Source organism: Lolium perenne, chromosome 5, assembly GCF_019359855.2.
Source record: "Lolium perenne isolate Kyuss_39 chromosome 5, Kyuss_2.0, whole genome shotgun sequence".
NCBI classification, from domain to species: Eukaryota; Viridiplantae; Streptophyta; class Magnoliopsida; order Poales; family Poaceae; genus Lolium; species Lolium perenne.
This window is the reverse complement of record NC_067248.2, coordinates 227,072,821-227,078,834: the sequence shown is the minus strand read 5'-3', so window position 1 is coordinate 227,078,834 and position 6,014 is coordinate 227,072,821.

Sequence of the window (6,014 nt, the reverse complement as noted above, 5' to 3'; positions counted from 1 at the left end):
GGCAAAATCTTTGTTGCTAAGAACGGAACCTTTCTTGAGAAAGAATTTCTCACTAAAGAAGTGACTGGAAGAAAAGTAGAACTTCGATGAGATTGATGAATCTATACTCGTTGATCAGGTAGCGCATCGAAGTTGTACCTGTACCGCCTACACCGCAACGAGAGGAAGCTAATGATAATGATCATGAAACTTCGAACGAGGAAACTACTGAACCTCGCAGATCGACAAGGGAACGTGCCACTCCCGATTGGTATGATCCTTGTCTAAATGTCATGATTGTGGATAACAATGATGAGGACCTGCGACGTATGAAGAAGCGATGATGAGCCCGCATTCCAACAAATGGCAAGAAGCCATGAAATCCGAAATGGGATCCATGTATGATAACAAAGTATGGACTTTGGTAGACTTACCTGATAGCCGAAAGGCTGTCGAAAATAAATGGATCTTCAAGAGAAAACAGATGCCGATGGTAATATTACTGTCTATAAAGCTCGACTTGTCGCAAAGGGTTTCCGACAAATTCAAGGAGTTGACTACGATGAGACTTTCTCACCTGTAGCGAAGCTGAAATCTGTGAGGATTTTGTTAGCAATAGCTGCATTTTTCGATTATGAGATTTGGCAGATGGATGTCAAAACGGCGTTCCTTAATGGAGACATTGAGGAAGAGTTGTATATGGTACAACCCAAAGGTTTTGTCGATCCTAAAAATGCCGACAAAGTATGCAAACTTCAGCGTTCAATCTATGGACCGAAGCAAGCATCGAGAAGTTGGAACCGACGCTTGATAAGGTGATCAAAGACTTCGGGTTTATACGATGTCATGGAGAGGCCCGTATTTACAAGAAAGTGAGTGGGAGCTCTGTAGCATTTCTGATATTATATGTAGATGACATATTATTGATCGGGAATGATATAGAACTATTAAGCAAAGGTTAAGGGTTATTTGAATAATAGTTTTTCAATGAAAGACCTTGGTGAAGCATCGTATATATTAGGCATCAAGATTTATAGAGATAGATCAAGACGTCTAATAGGGCTATCACAGAGTACATATCTGGACAAGATTCTAAAGAAGTTTAGAATGGACGAAAGTAAGAAAGGGTTCTTACCTATGTTACCGAGGCAAGGTATTGAGTAAAACTCAAGGACCGGCTACGGCAAGAAGAAAGAGAAAGGATGTGTAACATCCCCTATGCCTCGGCAGATGGATCTATCATGTATGCCATGCTATGTACTAGACCGGATATAGCACATGCCGTTAGTTTGACTAGCGAGATATCAAAGTGATCCAGGAATGGAACAACGGACAGCGGTCAAGAATATCCTGAAGTACTTAAAAAGAACTAAGGATATGTTTCTTTGTTATGGAGGTGACCAAGAGCTCGTTGTAAACGGTTACACCGATGCAAGTTGGAACACCGATCCTGATGACTCTAAGTCACAATGGGTACGTGTTTATATTGAATGGTGCTGCGATGAAGTCGGGCAAGCTCGAAGCGATTGCACGGTGGCGAAGTCTTCAACAGAATCGAGTACATAAGCGGCTTCAGAGGCTTCATCAGAAGCGGTATGGATGAAGAGGTTCATTGTAGAGCTCGGTGTGGTTCCGAGTGCATTGGACCCATTAATCATTTACTGTGATAACATGGGTGCCATCGCCAATGCACAAGAGCCAAGGTCACACAAGAGGCTGAAGCATATCAAGCTGCGTTACCACTCGATTCGCGAGTACATCGAAGATGGAGAAGTAAAGATTTGCAAAGTACACACCGATCTGAATGTAGCAGATCCGTTGACTAAAGCTCTCCCTAGGGCAAAGCATGACCAACACTGAATGCCATGGGTGTTAGGTATATTACAATGTAATCTAGATTATTGACTCTAGTGCAAGTGGGAGATCAAGGAGATATGCCCTAGAGGCAATAATAAAGTGGTTATTATTTATATCTTTATGTTTATGATAAATGTTTATATATCATGCTAGAATTGTATTAACCGAAACATTAGTACATGTGTGATATGTAGACAAACAAGAAGTCCCTAGTATGCCTCTTAAACTAGCTTGTTGATTAATGGATGATTAGTTTCATAATCATGAACATTGGATGTTATTAATAACAAGGTTATGTCATTGTGTGAATGATGTAATGGACACACCCAATTAAGCGTAGCATAAGATCTCGTCATTAAGTTATTTGCTATAAGCTTTCGATACATAGTTACCTAGTCCTTATGACCATGAGATCATGTAAATCACTTATACCGGAAAGGTACTTTGATTACACCAAACACCACTGCGTAAATGGGTGGCTATAAAGGTGGGATTAAGTATCCGGAAAGTATGAGTTGAGGCATATGGATCAACAGTGGGATTTGTCCATCCCGATGACGGATAGATATACTCTGGGCCCTCTCGGTGGAATGTCGTCTAATGTCTTGCAAGCATATGAATGAGTTCATAAGAGACCACATACCACGGTACGAGTAAAGAGTACTTGTCAGGAGACGAGGTTGAACAAGGTATAGAGTGATACCGAAGATCAAACCTCGGACAAGTAAAATATCGCGAGACAAAGGGAATTGGTAATATATGTGTATGGTTCATTCGATCACTAAAGTCATCGTTGAATATGTGGGAGCCATTATGGATCTCCAGATCCCGCTATTGGTTATTGGTCGGAGTGAGTACTCAACCATGTCCGCATAGTTCTCGAACCGTAGGGTGACACACTTAAAGTTGGATGTTGAAATGGTAGTTCTTGAATTATGGAATGAAGTTCGAATATTTGTTCGGAGTCCCGGATGAGATCCCGGACATCACGAGGAGTTCCGGAATGGTCCGGAGAATAAGATTCATATATAGGATGTCATTTTATGTGAAATAAAATGTCGCGGAAGGTTCTATGGAAGGTTCTAGAAGGTTCTAGAAAAGTCCGGAAGAAACCACCAAGGAAGGTGGAGTCCACAAGGGACTCCACCTCCATGGCCGGCCAGCCCTAGTGGGGGTGGAGTCCCAAGTGGACTCCACCATAGGGGGCCGGCCACCCCCCCCACATGGGAGGTGGGAATCCCACCTTTGGGTGGGAGTCCTAGTTGGGCTAGGTTTGCCCCCTCCTATGGAAGGTTTTGGTTTCGGGTCTTATTCGAAGACTTGGACACCAACACTTGGGATCCACCTATATAATGAGGGGCCAAGGGAGGGGGCCGGCCACCCCAAGACCATAGCTTGGCCGCCCCCCTTGAGTGGCCGGCCACCCCCTCCCAAACCCTAGCTTTGCTCCTCCACTTCATATTGTCCGGTTTGCTTAGCGAAGCTCCGCCGGACTTCTACACCGCCACCGACACCACGCCGTCGTGCTGTCGGATTCAAGAGGAGCTACTACTTCCGCTGCCCGCTGGAACGGGGAGGTGGACGTCGTCTTCATCAACAACCGAACGTGTGACCGAGTACGGAGGTGCTGCCCGTTCGTGGCGCCGGAACCGATCGTGATCAAGATCTTCTACGCGCTTTTGCAAGCGGCAAGTGATCGTCTACCGCAGCAACAAGAGCCTCATCTTGTAGGCTTTGGAATCTCTTCAAGGGTGAGACTCGATACCCCCTCGTTGCTACCGTCTTCTAGATTGCATCTTGGCTTGGATTGCGTGTTCGCGGTAGGAAAATTTTTGTTTTCTATGCAACGTTATCCTACAAAATATACTGGCCTTTGCACTCCATGGAGTTTTCCTTCTTCTTCTCTTTCGACAACTAGCACTGTGCTAACCACTTGGGGCGTGGCTGCTATATACAGCAGGAGAGGTTCCTTTTCCTTCGGTGCCACCAAAATTGGTGGTGTCGAGATTGTATGCTTCAAATCCTCGAAAGCTTTGTCGGCCTCTTCATTCCACTGAAATTTATCTCCTTGCTTTATTAGAGCGTAAAATGGTAACGCTTTTTCTCCCAGCCTGGCGACGAATCTGCTCAAAGCTGCGACTCGCCCAGTTAACTGCTGTATTTCTTTCAACTTTGTTGGCTTCCTCATTGTTACGATAGCTTGTATTTTTTCGGGATTTGCTTCAATCCCTCTTGCTAAAACTAGAAACCCCAGAAGTTCTCCTGCTGGGACGCCAAAGGAACACTTTGTCGGGTTCAGCTTGAGGCAGAATTTGTTGAGGTTGTCAAAGGTTTCCTTGAGATCCTCGATCAGCGTTGCCCCCTTTTTTGACGTTATGACGACATCGTCGATGTATACTTGCACGTTTTTCCCAATCTGTGTCGCCAAACACTTCTGCATCATCCTCTGATATGTTGCTCCCGCGTTTTTTAAACCAAAAGGCATTGTTCTGTAGCAAAACACGCCGTAAGGTGTTATGAACGCTGTTTTAGCCTCATCGTCTTCTTTTAGTCTGATCTGGTTATAACCAGAGTATGCATCCAAGAAGGAAAGACGTTCACATCCTGCCGTGGAGTCGATGATTTGATCGATCCTTGGGAGGGGAAAGTGATCCTTAGGACAATGTTTATTGAGACACGTAAAGTCGACGCACATGCGAAGGACTGTCGTGTGTTTCTTCGGCACCATCACTGGGTTAGCTACCCATGTGGCTTCTGTAGATATCTCTTTGATAAAACCAGCATCTTTAAGTCGATTTACTTCTGATAGCATAGCTTTGCGGTTTGGTTCCGAAAAACGCCGCAAAGGTTGTTTGATTGGTCTCGCTAATGGATCCAAGTTTAGGTGGTGCTCGGCAAGTTCCCTGGGTACTCCTGGCATGTCAGCTGGACACCATGCGAAGATTTTCCAGTTCTCACGGAGGAACTCGACGAGCGCGCTTTCCTATGCGAGGTCCATGTCGTTTGCGATGGATGTCGTCTTTTTCGGGTCTGTCGGGTGAATCTGCACCTCCTTAGAATTTTTCTCGGTGTTTGATACGTCCAAAACGTATCTACTTTCCCGAACACTTTTGCTATTGTTTTGCCTCTAATTTGTGTATTTTGGATGCAACTAACACGGACTAACGCTGTTTTCAGCAGAACTGTTCTGGTGTCTCGTTTTTGTGCAGAAATCCAACTTTCGGGAAAATCCTCGGAATTTATGCAGAAGGCCCTATTTTCCCAGAGAACTGACGGAGCCAGAAGGACAAACCAGGTGGAGGCCCGAGGACCCCACACCATAGGGCGGCGCGGCCCAGGGGGGGGCCCGCGCGGCCTTGTGGTGTGGCCCCCTCGGCCGGCCTCCGACGCCCTCCTTCGGACTATTTATCGGCCTCGACCTAAAAACGCACGGAGAGAAGTGGAAGTCGCCAGAAACCCTCCAGAACGCCGCCACATCGCGAAACTCCGTCGCGGGAGCCAGAAGTCTCCGTTCTGGCACTCCGCCGGGACGGGGAATTGGAAGAGATCATCGCCGCCATCACCGCCAACGCCTCTACATCAACCAGCCATGTTTCCCCCATCCATGTGTGAGTAATTCCCCCGCTGTAGGCCGAAGGGGATGGTAGGGATTGGATGAGATTGGTCATGTAATAGCATAAGATTGTTAGGGCATAGTGCCTAGTGTCCGTAATTGGTACTTTGATGATATTGTTGCAACTTGTTATGCTTAATGCTTGTCACTAGGGCCCGAGTGCCATGATCTCAGATCTGAACATGTTATTGTTTCATCATGATATTCATTGTTTATGGTCTTACCTATAAGTTGTATACACATGTCGCTGTCCGGAACCGATGGCCCCGAAGTGACAGAAATCGGGACAACCGGAGGGAATGGTAGCGATGTGAGGATCACATGTGTTCACGAAGTGTTAATGCTTTGCTCCGGTACTTTATTAAAAGGAGTACCTTAATATCCAGTAGTTTCCCTTGAGGCCCGGCTGCCACCGGCTGGTAGGACAAAAGATGTTGTGCAAGTTTCTCATTGCGAGCACACACGACTATATATGGAACACATGCCTATTGATTGCTTTGTACTTGGACACCGTTTTATTATTATCTGCAAATGCCCTGCTATGATTGTTACATGAGTTTCTCTC